Genomic DNA, 14,191 nt, shown 5'->3' with positions numbered 1-14,191 from the left:
ATACAGAGAAGACAGCGATCAGAAACTTGAATAAGATCTTAACTGTAACTGACTTCGATAGAGTATTGTGCAAATTACTTCCTGTGAAAACTTTCCGTGGGGGGGAAACGGCTTTGATTTCAGCTGGACCATGATGGATCTTGAGGTTTACGGGGGTTTCAAAGGGTTTCATGATGATGATGTCAAGATGAAGGGTGATAGGTTTTTGTCAACTCACAGAGGAGCATTTAATCCTTTAACAGGAGTTAAAAGATATGCAGAGTAGATGCCATGTGTGCATCCTTCTTCTGCTATATTTACCTAAAAAAAATATTCACACTGGGAGCTTCCCAGTTTGCTCTTTTCCAAACAGAGCGTCAGGCGGTGCCTTGCTCGAAGGCACTCCGCTGTGAGCTGTGTGAAGGAGGCGCAGCCATTAGACCTGCATGTTTCCCTCCCTCATCCAGGTATTATATGTATAACATACATTCCTCCACACTTAAACATGTGTGACTGCAGAGAAGACAGATATTAAAAAAAAAAAAATAAAAATCTGCAGCGTATTTTCAGGTCTCGTCAGATTTACTTCTCCTCTTTGAAGCGCTAATTCTTAGCTCTTGCTCGGCCGCTAACCATCGTTAGCATGTGCTAATCCCCAGGGCGTATGATGGACGGGAGGCACGAGGTGCTAGCCAGCTGTGCTAGCTTTTAAGCCTTAATACCCTGAGAGTGAGTGAGCTAGCGTGGAGCTAATCAGTCTTAATACCATGCATATGGCGTTAGCTCCGGAGATGGCTAGCTCCTGTAGCAGCGGCGGGTAATCCTAGCAGCTACAGGAACAAGCCCAATCCCCCATTTCCCCAAATATGTCATTTTTAGAAACTGCAGCATGAGATTAAGATTAGAGGAAAAGAATAAAAAAAAAAAATAGAGCAGAGGAGAGGATAGAGAGGTAGCTCTAAGCATATGAACACACTATTTAGGAGGGATGCAATCATGTTTTTTGATGACTTCTTTCTTCATACTGAGGCTGATTCCAATTACTGTAATTCTCTTTGTACAGAAGTATCTACTAAATGAATCGTGTACAAAAAAAAAGACATAAAGACAAGAAAAGGAGGGAGAGTAAAAGCAGCAGTAGGACACATTTAAGCATTTTCTTAATTCTATTATAGACTCATTATTCTGTACATCTATTACACCATCCTGGCGGAGGGATCCTCCTCTGTTGCTCTTCCTGTGGTTTCTTCCATTTTTTTCCCATTAAAGGGTTTTTTTTAGGGAGTTTTCTTTAATCCATTTATGGAGGGTCTAGGAACAGAGGATGTTGTGTTGCTGAAAAGCCTCCTGAGGCAAATTTATGAATTGTGATGTTAGACTATACAAATAAAACTGACTTGACTTTAAGTACCAGCCTGAGAGTCACAACACAGGCTCTTTAAGTGTGTTGACGTCCTGTGCGAGGACAGGAAATGATGTCATGCTGGTGTGGGGGCGCAAAAATATCTTACTGGTGGCTCTTATCTTTAAGTGCATGTGTGCGTCTGTACGAGTGCTTCAAATTGAAGCACCTGCTGCTCTCTTTCTCTTTCTCTCTCAGTCTAGAAAATCACAGCCTTCGCTTGGACCCCTCCTCCTCCTCCTCCTCCTCCTCCTCCTTTTCCACTTCCTCCTGCTCCTCCTCCTTCCGTCCTTCACATTGTACAAGTCTGAGTGCCAGGGCACTGACATAGGCCACAAGCTCGCTCTCTCTCTCTCTCTCTCTCTGTGTGTTGGGCAGGAAGCCACCGAATGGCACAGCAGAGGCGAGCCACCTGTTCCTCTCTGGCAGAGGAGATCATGGAGAGATGGAGGGAGGTATGAAAAGATGAAGGCAAGGGGGAAATGAAGAGGAAGGGGGGGAGCGATGATGGAGAGAGGGAGTGGAAGAAGGGGGTGAAGAAAGAACCCTGTGGAAATGTGAAAAAGAGGAAGGAAGGGAGAGTAAGTGGAAGAGAGAGATAGAAGAATCAGAGGAAAGGATGAAAAACAGCGAAGCAGAGGGGAGGATATTGTGGAGGAAGGGAGGGATGGAGGGATGTAAGGGCAAGAATGAGGGGAAAAGAGGGATGAAAGAAGGGTGAGCGTACATGACTGAGTGAGAAAATGACTGGAAGGAGATGGAGGGAGGAGGGGTGAAAACAACAGAGGAAGGAAGAGATGAAGGGTTGTCAGAGAAGGAGGGATGGGAGCAGGAAAGAAATGACTGGAAGCGTGGAGTGATGGATGCTGAAAGGGAAAGAAGAAGAGAGGAAGCGAAAGATGGGAGGAGATATAGAAAGGGAAGGATGGAGGGATATGACGATGAGGAACTGAGGGCGGAGAAGAGGACAAAGGAGGGAGAAAAGACAAAATGAAATGAGGGATGAGGCTAGAAAGAAAAGATGGAAGAGGGAAAAGGGGAGATGAGACAAGAAAGAGAAGATTGGAAGACGTAGAAGAGAGGAGGAGGAGGATGGTAGGAGGTGTAGAAAGGGGAAGATGGAGGGATAGAAGGATGAGAAACAGAGGGTGGAGGAAGGAAAGAAGGCAGAGAAACAAAAAGATGAAATGAAACGAGGGAAACTATGGAGAGACAGATGAAGAGAAAAAGAGGGAGACAAAGGAGAGATGAAAAGGACAAAAAGTCAGAAACACACAGAGAGAGAGCGAGGGATGCTAAAAGGGAAGAAAGAGGAAGATGGAGGGAGAAATGACTGAGTGGAGGGAAGGATGGAGGGATGAGGGGATGGGACAGGAAACAATAAAGGTATAAAAGAGAGGAGAGGAAATGCAATGAAGAAAGAGCGAAGGAAGAGGAGTGGAGGCGAAATATGGAAGAAAGTGTAAAAAGATATAGATGGAGGGATATGAGGGTGAGAAAGGATGAAAGAGAGAAGAAAGTGGATGATGGAGAAAGAAAAAAACAGGAAAAGAAGGATGGGGGAAAGGAGGGATGGCAAAGGAAAGGAAAGTGACAAGAAAGAGAAAGTAAAGATGACAAAAAGTCAAGTGTAAAGCGAGGGATGACTGAAAAAGAGAAGAGGTGGAAGATGGAAGGAGGTATAGAAAGGAAAAGGCGGAAGGAGAGAGGGATGAAGGGAAAAAGAGGGGCTGAGAGAAAAGGAGGGAAGACGGAGAAACGAAAGGAGGTGAAAAAGAAAAGTAAAGACGACAAAGAGGAAGGATGCTGAAAGGGTCACAGGAAGAGAGGGGGCGGAGAGAGCGGGGGACGAGGAAGTGTCGGCGCCTAATTACAATCCCCTCCCCTCTCTCTATCTCTATCTCTCTCTCTCTCTATCTCTCTCTCTCTATCTCTCTATCTCTTGACCTTGCTCTCCCTCCATTCATCACTCCGTCTCTCCTCCCACAAACATCCTGTCTTACTCTGAATGGTTCTTCAGCTGATGAGCCTCCGACGTCAGCCTGCGATCACAAGTGCTGCTCTGACTCCATGAAAAAAAATCACCCTGAAGGGTTTTTTCTACAACATCACACAAGGTCAAATTTATGAATAAAGACAAAATTCCCATCGAGGTTCAGTTAGATGATAGTTCAGTTTGCATATAGTCGATCTGAATTCCCCCAAAACATCCACAGGAAGCAATGGAAAACATTTAAAACTCCAAGTTAAAACTTTAGATGTAAAGTTTGGTGGTGGTTGCTAAACAGTGTTAGCACTGTTAGCTTGCCTTTCATGTGGATCCGTTCACACTGAAAGGTGAAAATAAGAGGATAAATACACACATTTTTCAAACAGTCTCTCCTGCAAGACAAGAAAAGTGACTAAAGAGAGCTTGAGAGAGAAGTTCAAACCACACTCACTGTCACACCTGGTAAATCACGTAAGAAATGATGCGTCTTTTATTTTGGAAAGTTACAGAAGAAAAGGTTGGACACAGCCACCACCCCCCAAATCTAACATTGGAAAGTACAGTGAGGTCATGATGACTCAAGTGACCCCCTGACTTTTCATTTAGTGCCACCAGCAGGTAAAAGTTTCACTTATCCAGTTAAATATCTACTGTTAGCTGCACACATCCCACGCGATGCACCTCTCATCTCACATACAGTATAAACAAAATGCAAACCACATACAGTTCTCTTGCATGCATGTGCAAGCACACACACACACACACACACACACACACACACAAGCTACATATACATACTTAACATTAATATACATTAAACATACTGTACAGAGCAGTGCAAATAATACATGCAGAAATGCACATACTGAGAACCACTTACACACACACACACACACCCATATGCAGCATGTGCAGGAAGTGTGCAGGCTGCAGAAGCAACAAAGCCGTCATTTGCATGAGGAACGATGCGGAAGCGAAACCAAAGCTCCTTATTGCACCGCGCTCAGACACACACACACATGCACACACACACTATACTTTCCATGCGATTTGAATGCACAAACAAAGAGGCCAGTGGACTTCTGGGTACCTGCAGGAAATGGGAACCAAACTAACTGCTGTTGTCTCGGCAACAGTCATATCCCATAATGCTATTCAAATTCTGCCGCTCTGTTATCTCACTCGTGACCTGAACACACACATATGGACACACACATTTAGAGAGAGGAGAGGGGAGGGGCGGGGGACAGAGAGAGAGAGAGAGAGAGAGAGAGAGATGATGCTCACCCAAAGGCCATTCATTTGGACACAGCTGTTACTCAATACACGTGATCATCACTCTGCTCTGTGTGTGTGTGTGCGTGTATGTGTGTGTAAAACTCCCTCTCCATGTGATTCTGTCAAGGGCAGAGCTTGCATCTGTGGTACCAAGCCGGGATCGCCATGGCAACAGAACATACACTTCTTCTCCCTCTTCACCTCCCGCCTTCTTTTTCTCCACTTTCTTTATTTGAACGTACTATTGTGTGGGAGTGGAGGTGAATGTGTGTGTGTGTGTGTTTCAGTCACTTCCTGGTCTTTTTTAGCCAATCTGCAAACACGGACTGATGTGATGCTCTTATTGGTTTACTGGACACCAGGCCCGAAATGGGCACTGGGACCGGCGGGACAATTCCCAGCAGCCTGTCTGATCTGTATGCTGATTGGATTGGGTGTCAGACCCGACAAAATAATTAAGGTAAATCGAAGCAGAAACAACGCAGGACAGCCACAACCAATCAGATCTATAGGCATGCAATCCCCCATCCCCCCATGGTAAGATCCATGCCAATCCTGACACCTGATTGGTCCAACGCACGCAGCCTCCTGCATTAACAGCATCATCTCCTGGAAATTTTTCCACTCTGTGCACAAAACACAGTTGTGTATCGTGGAAGAAGGAGAAAAGGTGGAGCTGGGAGGGAAAAGGCCCTCGACAGTGAAGCAGACACACAAACACTCGCCTCCGACAGGTGTGCACGCAACAGTTATTACACCGTTAGCTCGCCAGTCACTAACTGTGCAGAGCTTTACAAGATATTCATGGCTGATGAGTGACGACGTTAAGCTTTAACATTTATATACAGTCTTTGATTAACATGATAAACAGCAGGGCTAGCTCAGCTACAACACAGGTGCAACACGGAAACTTTTAAAACGGGGCTTCATCCGACTCTCTGTGTCTCCACATTAGATTACATTAGAGGAGAGAGTTTGTGGGCTTTGGATATTGAGGAAGCTGAGTTATGATGATGCAACTGCGTGCCTTGTGGTAAAAATACATTTTAACGAGGATTTTTATGTGTGTGTGTGTGTGTGTGTGTGTGTGTGTGTGCAATCAAATGTTTCAACTTCTAATAGCAAGTAGTGTAGCATAAACTCATCTATCTTGCACGAAAACCTGCACTTGGGGGACCTGGTCAGTCTGTAGGGTAAATATTCACTCTCTTTTAGCTCACCAGCTAGTCTTTCTCTGAAAACAGCTGCCTCCTGCGGCCGAAAAACCGCTAGGAGTGAACCGAACAGTAAAACAATGACAGCTAAACAGCCAAACAATGAGCTAAAACTCGCTATAAAGCTCCGTGAAGCCGAGGGGAGCTGCAGAGTCGCTGTTAATTCTCTGTAGGTTCATCACTACGAGCCCCATGCACAACACATTACACACTGACAGCTCATAATATTGAATGCAGCTGCTTTAAAGAAACTGCATTGAGTCACAGATGTTAGTGGAACAGTGATAACATCTCTAAAGGCATGTTTCCATCTAAATGTAACACCAATTGTAAACAGATTTCCAAAAAGTTGGCAAAAAAAAACCCCATCCATCCATCAACTGGTCAATAATGCAAACATTCTCCAGAGGACGTTTTTAAAAATGACATTATATTAAAACAGTGTGTGTGTGACTTGATAAGTGGTTAATTAATGATATTTCATTGTTGCTACACATCTTTGATGTCATGTGTTGTTTCCATGCATTAATTTGTTCCCCCTGTTCACTGTGTGTTCGCTGCTCCATCATGTTTTCTTTATTGATACAATGTGGCTCTCTTTGTCAGCCATGCATAACAACTTTCTCATTCAAATTTTAATATATATACAGTATAAATATATATATATATGTGTGTGGAGGGAAGCATACTTTGTGTCTGTCTCTGTCTGAATAGCTTGCCACAGTTTAGAGCAGTCAGTGACATTTGCCACCGTCTATGTCCTCATAACCCACGTCACACACACAAATACTGCATGTGCACGGTCTGCAAGCACTGACGCACATCCTGTGCATGATCTCTGGTGTGTGTGTGTGTGTGTGTTTTAGTATCCGTGTGTGTGTGAAAAAGAAAGAAAGAGAGAGAGAGTTTTACAGAGATGACACTGTATGAAGTTTAAAGTCCCGCACGTTTGTGCTTTGAGGTGCAGATAGTAATCTCTGCTTTACATGATCTATTTCTGTGTGCTGTCTGACACAACCACACGCACACACACACACACACACACACACACACACACGCATGCACGGAGGAGTCGTGGGTGAGAACACATATAGAAGAGGGAATGATGTGAGAGCGAGAAAGAGATAGAGAGACAGACAGACCGAGGGTGTTTTGGATGACATAGTTCATCCTCGTCCTCAATTTGAAGCCGTCTGTTACACAGGAAGAGGAAGTGACACCGCTGACACATTTGCACCCACAATACATTGTCTCTTCTACTATCTAGCGTATTTTGCAACCATCACACACTCGCAAAAAGCAAAGAAAGCAAAAGGCCAGTCTCCTCTTTATCTGGTGTCTTTACGGCAGCAGCCGTTACACAAGAGTCGCTGCTGTTTTACTAACCTCTCATGCATCCTGCTGTCTTCTTCAATTTAACGTGCACAAGATACTACCTGATCATTGTGGTTATACTTTCCTATATCTGTTGTCAAGATGCTGAGGCATATCTGACCTTTGACCTGCCTGTTTTTGCTTAGTATCATGGAAAATGAGGCTTATTCTCACCTTACACTCTTCACATCGCACACTAATGACTGCAGGAAAGTGCACCCCCAATAATTCTATTATAAAATTCGCTGATGACACTGTAACTTTGAGCCACAAGGACACAGACGCTGAGACAGACACCTTCATCATGCGGCGTGACAGCAACCATCTCGTTGTAAACGTCTTTGACCCGAGGCGAGTGACCGACCGTGAGTCTGGTCATCAAAAGCCAGACAATCATTCAGGTGTCCACGTAGACAACCTTCTACGCTGGAAAACACACATTCATAACTTGTGCAACAGACTGCAGCAGAGACTTTACACTCTCTGATGGCGGTCGAGGCTGTACGGAGCGAGCAGGCGATCCTAAAGAGCATCATTTCATATGGAATTACAACACGGTTTGGCAAGCTAACAGTGCAACTGAAGGCTTGCCAGGATGCACAGATAAAAAGGCTATGAAGGTAAATAGTGGAAGAAAGAATACAAGGCTGTACGAGCAGGCAGTCATGAAACAAGCAAACAAAAAAAATCATTGCAGACTCTTCTTTGCTGAATACGAAGCTCCGCCGTCAGGAAGAAGAAGAAGACTCCGCGTGCCGAAGTGGAAATCAGACCGTTTGATGCTGAACCGTTTGTTCCAGCCTCCATCGAGCTGCTAGCGGAGCAACGTGCACTTAAACACGTCTGCAACCGTAATTCAGACAGTTTTCTTTTTAAGCCGTCAATGTCAAATGTAAAGTCAAATGTCTCTTTTATGATTTGTGGCTTCCCATGTTTGTTTTTTTATCTGACTGTTCCCAAGACAAATTCCCCTCAGGGACAGTAAAGTTTACTCTCTCTACTGTTGACCTCACTGAAGGTCGTCTGAGGACATTGTAGGACATGAAACATGCAAAAAAAAACCTTAAAAAGCTAAATTTTCACCCTGGACTTGCCTTTTTCATGGCCCTGATTGTTTAAGACTATAAATATCCAACACATAATATATATAAGTGTCTTGTTTCTTTAAGCAGTAATGGTGTTTGGCCTTTTTTTCTGTGTTTTTGAAAGTAACTCGAAGGGGCAGAAGGGTCAAGATTTTAGTAAAAATCTCTTGTTTGACTGATGATTATTTTTTTTTCAAGAATGTCTTGTTGTGACCAGATGTTCCCAAGATGTCTTTGTGATTTTGGATCCCAAAAAAAAAAAAAAAAAAAAATGATCTAAAATAAATAAAGCTGCCAAAAACCTTTTGTTTCTCATGATCTCAGAGTAATTATTTTGTCAGCTCAACGTGACTTCAGAATGTTTTCTCATAATCACGGCATCGATTTTTCAACGAGGAATACCGAACCTATCTTGAAATGATTCAGAGCCGAATGATGACAGGCATGTGTGCTGTCTAGTACATTTTCACATTATGTCTCTGTCTGTTTCACTACTGCAGCACGTACTCCAAACAACAAATTCAATCATACTTACACAAGATTTAGCAGCTACTGGACCGTTTCCGAACCTTTCATGTGTGCACAAAGAGCAGAATTATATGATTTTCCAAACAAATTCCTCTCGGGTGCGGAGCTGAGGTGTTTAAAAGGAAACAGGCCTGTACAGAAACTTTACATGATGGCAGGCAGCGGGACCGTTAAAGTGAGTTTTTTTTTTTTTTTTTTCATTTACACTCCCAGCCGAGGTCACACCTCCGGTAACAAAGCTGGCCGGTTTCCCCGGCAACCAGCCAGGAGAAAACAGCGAGAGAGTAATTCTGGTTAAATGAATACAGCTCAACTCTCTCCTCGTCTCTTACCGTCTGTTTCTCTGAGCGAGCCTCTCGTTCGCTCTCTCTCTCTCTCTCTCTCTCTCTCTCTCTCTGGCTCGTGACAAAAGCATCAGCCATTTTAAATCATAATGATGATGATTATTATTACAAAGTCTTTTTTTTTTTTTTTTTTTCCACCATTTTCTACTTTGGTTGGTTCGTGCGGCGCTCTCTCTCTTCCTGTGGGGAGATTTCACCTTCAAATAACAACTAGTCTCACCCAGTTTCTCTTCATGAGTTAAAATCAACCTTTAAAATTCATCTGATGGTGAAACTTCACCACTGAAACCACTTACATTTGATATTAAAATCACAAAAACTCCTCATCTGCATCGCTTCTGTTCTGTTTTTCACCTTTTCGAAAACATTCTGTCAGTCAGTTCTCGATAAATTCTACAAACGTCACCGAGATCAACCACCTACTAACTTCATGTCACCTTAAAAACACGATTTTATGTTTGCTCATTTCCAAAAGGCCACAATCACACACAAACAAAGACAGTTTTGTGGATCTTACCTGGTCTAACTGTTTGTCCTCTGGTCCAGTTTAGCAAGTCCACCAACCGGTCACAGCCCCTGAGGGAGAGACAGAGAGACAGAGCATGAAGACATCAGGTACTTTTATTTAGATCCACCTTTAGTAAACGCTCTCCGTGTTCTGTACGTAAAGATTTTATCATGCAGCAGCAGGAACAGGAGTTCTGGTCTGTCCCACAATAAAACAGCACATTTTAAGGTAGTATATAACGGTCAGTAAGTTTTTATTAACGTTTTCAAGACTGGAATGTTGTAAAAAGTAGTTTTTGCCAGCGGTTCCAGTGTTATACTGTGAGGCCAAAAGCCTTTTGAAAAACCTCTTTCAAATATTTAAAAATCATTTTCATTATTGTTAATATTGTTGAAAAATGTGTCTGTATGCTTTCTCATTCTGTTCTTGTAAAGCACTTTGTAATCTCTGGTTTTGATAAGCGCTATGAAAATAAACTTTATTATTATTATATTATTATTATTATTCATGCTTTGAGTAAGACTCCGTAGTTCCATTCCATAACATACAATGATATTTTACTTTCTGTCCAACTTTGTGTCAACACTTTGTGTTTGACCCTTTCCTCTTTCGACACGACAATGCTCCCGTGTACAAAGCCGCTCCATAAAAAAAAGGAACTGTTTTTGTAGTTTTTGTTGTGGAACAGCGTGACCTAAACCTCATCCGACACCTTCGGGACCTTCTGGAACGCCGACTAATACGTGCGAGCCAGACGTTATCGCCCAACAGCAGCCGCCAAACTCACCGGAGGGGGATTTTGAAGAACTTGTACTATTTGATTACTTGAGTAATTTCATTTTTATGCTACTTTATACCTCTATCACACTGCCGTTCAGAGGCTAATGTTGTACTTTTTACATTTATTTGACAGCTGTAGATACTTAACAGGTTGTTCATAAGAAATATAATCAACAAATAAAGATACTCGGCAGTTTATAAAGTATTAGCTGTGCTGACACATCCAATAATGTAATAAATATATGAAATGGACCATCCTGCATAATGAGTACTTATACTTTTGGTAGTTAAAGTGAAAAATAGATATTTCACATATAAGCAAAGATTAGAGAAAAGTTGCAACTTTGTTTTTCATCATCTCACAACCTCCCACATTATCACACATCTCGTGACCCTTAGAAGGGGCCCGACCCCTACGTTGGGAACCATTTGACTTAACTGTATAGTAAAGTAGTTCAACCTAACTTCATCTAAAGCAGCTGCAACGAGTAAGTATGTACTTTTAATTAAGTAGGGTTATAAATGCAGGACTTTTACTTGTAATCGAGTACTTTTACATTGTAGTATTTCTACTTTTACATTAGTACTTCTTCCATCACTGGATATGCAGTAAAGCATCTAGCAAATGTTACCAGTTTCCAGGTTGTGGACACATTATCAATTGAGTTAAAGGTCAAAAGGTCACAAGACTCTCTTAGCACATAAACATCAGATTTAAATTTACATCAGGAAAAAAAAAAAACATCAGTGTTTTATTTGTTTTGTGCTACCATGGTGACATGCTGATCTTGTGGTTTGTTCTCTTAAATAAAAATAAAAAAACCCAAAAAACCAACAACATCTTCATTCCCCGACGTCTCTGTTGTTTCCGCAGCGGATTCTGAACACTTGAGACTGACATTTCAAACTCTCACATGAATCCAACAATAAACAAACAGAAAGGAAAAAAAACACACAGATGACACTCCGTTTCAGAGTGTCAGATCACTCGTGTCATCCATTTGTCATCTTGATTTTCAGTTTTCTTTTGTCACTTTTTTTTTCTTCGGGGTGTGTGTGTGTGTTTTTTTTTTTTAAGCCCGTTGGGGTTTCTGTTCTGTCTCACCCGCTGAGATTGAATTCCTTTTCATCCGCTGATATTTTTTGAAGTGTTTTTATCTTTTGTATGGATATGCAAATAACTCAACCTAAACCTACAGCAGCAGTAACTGTCTGTGTTTTCATTGTGACACCGCTAACTGTGCTGTGGAAGATAATATCGGACCGGGCAGCGGAGCCTGGGAACGACACACCAACCAGAGTCAAACATAGTGAGGTACATTAAAGCTTTACTGCTTTTTAACCAAAACTACACGGACTTTTCCTGACAAAAGCTGCTAATTATATACTTTAGTCCATCAAAGTCATTAGAAAAGTAATCATAAACATCTAAATTAAAGTTTTAGGGTGAAAATTGTATTTTTCCCAGTCTTTACGATTCAAATATTAATAAAGGCTCATTTATGGTTAGGGGTTAGGGTTAGAGGGTTAGGGTTAGGGATTAGGGTTAGGGGGTTAGGGTTAGAGGGTTAGGGGTTAGGGTTAGGGTTAGAGGGTTAGGGATTAGGGTTAGAGGGTTAGGGTTAGGGATTAGGGTTAGGGGGTTAGGGTTAGAGGGTTAGAGGGTTAGGGTTAGGGTTAGGGATTAGGGTTAGGGGGTTAGGGTTAGAGGGTTAGGGGTTAGGGTTAGGGGTTAGGGTTAGGGGGTTAGGGTTAGAGGGTTAGGGTCAGAGGGTTAGGGGGTTAGGGTTAGGGTTAGAGGGTTAGGGTTAGAGGGTCAGGGTTAGGGGGTTAGGGTTAGGGATTAGGGTTAGAGGTTAGGGTCAGGGGTTAGGGATTAGGGTTAGAGGGTTAAGGGGTTAGGGTTAGAGGGTTAAGGGTTAGAGGGTTAAGGGGTTAGGGTTAGAGGGTCAGGGGTTAGAGGGTTAGGAATTAGGGTTAGAGGTTAGGGTCAGGGGTTAGGGGTTTAGGGTTAGAGGGTTAAGGGGTTAGGGTTAGAGGGTTAGGGGTTTAGGGTTAAGGGGTTAGGGTTAGAGGGTTAGGGTTAAAGGGTTAGGGATTAGGGTTAGAGGTTAGGGTCAGGGGTAAGGGGTTTAGGGTTAGAGGGTTAAGGGGTTAGGGTTAGAGGGTTAGGGTTAGAGGGTTAGGGGTTTAGGGTTAGAGGGTTAGGGGTTTAGGGTTAGAGGGTTAAGGGGTTAGGGTTAGAGGTTAGGATTAGGGGTTAGGGGGTTAGAGGTTAGGGGGTTAGGGTTAGAGGGTTAAGGGGTTAGGGTTAGAGGATTAGGGTTAGGGGGGTTAGGGATTAGGGTAATAACCCTCATAAAATAAAAATAATGAGCTGAGATCAAAAACATCCCCCTCATGTACTCTTTCATTTAAATAAAGATGTTATACGTCTGTGATGTTCAGCTCACTCCAGCATTTTTTGGTTTACCTGCAGTACTTTCCCTCAATATTTACCTCAGTATGATTCCCTACATTTCCCAAAATGCCTTCCTCCAGAGGAAATGCCTGAGCTCTCGGTATTCAGCTGGGTTTTACAGGTACGTAGAAGGCATGAGTGATACTGCAAGTGCAAAATGACAGTTTCCCACTTAGAGAAAGTGAGAGTTCTGCACAAAAACCCAACAACCGATGTTACTGCAGCGTGTCTGCAACACACGCTGCTGCCGCTCTGTTTCACTTCTGTGGGTGAAGAAATGTAGATTTCTCCGAGTATGACTGTTGAGCGTCGGTGCAAAATAGCGGCTCTAGATTGACATCAAAGGCGGTTTACTGGTGTTTTAGATCACTGGACCATTTCATGTTAGTCATACTACAGAGCTGCTGGGAATATGATGTCATGTCATTGACATTTGAGCAGTTAATGAATAAGAAAAAAAAAACTGTAAAAACGTGTTTTTCTTTGAATCTCTGTAATAACAATAAATCCTTAAGAGCACTCCTTCAGGAAGACATCATCACACTAACACATGTGATCTCATACTGCGAGCACTTTATGAATAACCTGACATGGAACAAAGGCCTTGAAAGTTTCAAACTTATCCACAGATTTTACCCAAAATTCAGAACAGATATTGATATCAGTTGTTCGTTTTGTTGTAGTTGCCCTGAGATTCATTTGGTGCTGCCGTCATGTCAATAAAGAAAAAAAATGAAACCAAACAATGAAATGGTTGAGTGTCGGAGTTGTACATGATCAGAGATGGTGGTGGTGGGGGGGGGGGGAGGGGGGCGGGGGGGGGGGGGTTGATCTCATTTAAATCTAAATCCAGTATCAAATCAGCTTATCAAATCCAAATCCTTTCAAATCTCTTATCAAATGTTTCTCAACAATTGTAGATGAGTTGATGTGCTAAATGATGTGTAGATTGTTCTTTGCTAATAAAATAAGAGACTCATTAAGAGATTCATTAGTCTCTGAGCTTATAAATTAACTTGTTTCATTTCTTAACAGGAGTCAGATGACAAAACTGACATGGTAAATGGTAAATGGACTGTACTTGTATAGCGCCTTTCTAGTCTCCCAACCACTCAAAGTGCTTTTACACTACGAATCACATTCACCCATTCACACACATTCATATGCTGAATGGGTACAGGGGCTACCATACAAGGCCCCAACCTGCCCATCAGAGGAAATTTAATCATTCATACACTGATGGCACAG

General features: G+C 42.5%; 1 protein-coding gene across 3 annotated transcripts in view; it reads right to left on the bottom strand.

Annotated features, from left to right (window-relative positions):
- hivep2a (HIVEP zinc finger 2a) overlaps window positions 1-14,191 on the bottom strand; it is a 123,885-nt gene that overhangs the window by 101,489 nt on the left and 8,205 nt on the right. For all 3 annotated transcript variants that reach the window (XM_042390118.1, XM_042390117.1, XM_042390119.1), the window contains exon 2: window positions 9,712-9,770. The gene's annotated coding sequence lies outside the window, so the exon portion shown is untranslated. The remainder of the gene's footprint in view (window positions 1-9,711; window positions 9,771-14,191) is intronic.

This window comes from Thunnus maccoyii, chromosome 17 (assembly GCF_910596095.1).
Source record: "Thunnus maccoyii chromosome 17, fThuMac1.1, whole genome shotgun sequence".
Taxonomy (NCBI): Eukaryota; Metazoa; Chordata; class Actinopteri; order Scombriformes; family Scombridae; genus Thunnus; species Thunnus maccoyii.
The sequence above is the reverse complement of the archived record's forward strand: the minus strand, read 5'-3'. Positions and strand labels throughout refer to the sequence as shown.